Here is an 874-nt window from a genome sequence, read left to right as displayed (position 1 = left end):
CATAGACAAACTAAAACGTCACTAGTATGCCTCTACTTGACTAGCTTGTTAATCAAAGATGGTTATGTTTCCTAACCATAGACGTGTGTTGTCATTTGATTAACGGGATCACATTATTAGGAGAATGATGTGATTGACATGACCCATTCCATTAGCTTAGCACCCGATCGTTTAGTATGTTGCTATTGCTTTCTTCATGACTTATACATGTTCCTATGACTATTAGATTATGCAACTCCCGTTTGCCGGAGGAACACTTTGTGTGCTACCAAACATCACAACGTAACTAGGTGATTATAAAGGAGCTCTACAGGTGTCTCCAAAGGTAAATGTTGGGTTGGCGTATTTCGAGATTAGGATTTGTCACTCCGATTGTCAGAGAGGTATCTCTGGGCCCTCTCGGTAATGCACATCACATGAGCCTTGCAAGCATTGCAACTAATGAGTTTGTTGCGAGATGATGTATTACGAGACGAGTAAAGAGACTTGCCGGTAACGAGATTGAACTAGGTATTGAGATACCGACGATCGAATCTCGGGCAAGTAACATACCGATGACAAAGGGAACAACGTATGTTGTTATGTGATCTGACCAATAAAGATCTTCGTAGAATATGTGGGAGCCAATATGAACATCCAGGTTCCGCTATTGGTTATTGACCGGAGACATGTCTCGGTCATGTCTACATTTTTCTCGAACCCGTAGGGTCCACACGCTTAAGATTTCTATGACAGTTATATTATGAGTTTATGAGTTTTGATGTACTGAAGTTAGTTCAGAGTCCCGAATGTGATCACGGACATAACGAGGAGTCTCGAAATGGTCGAGACATAAAGATTGATATATTAGACGGCTATATTCGGACACCGGAAG

Source organism: Triticum aestivum, chromosome 3A (genome assembly GCF_018294505.1).
Source record: "Triticum aestivum cultivar Chinese Spring chromosome 3A, IWGSC CS RefSeq v2.1, whole genome shotgun sequence".
Classification (NCBI taxonomy): domain Eukaryota; kingdom Viridiplantae; phylum Streptophyta; class Magnoliopsida; order Poales; family Poaceae; genus Triticum; species Triticum aestivum.
Note: the sequence above shows the minus strand (reverse complement) of the source record.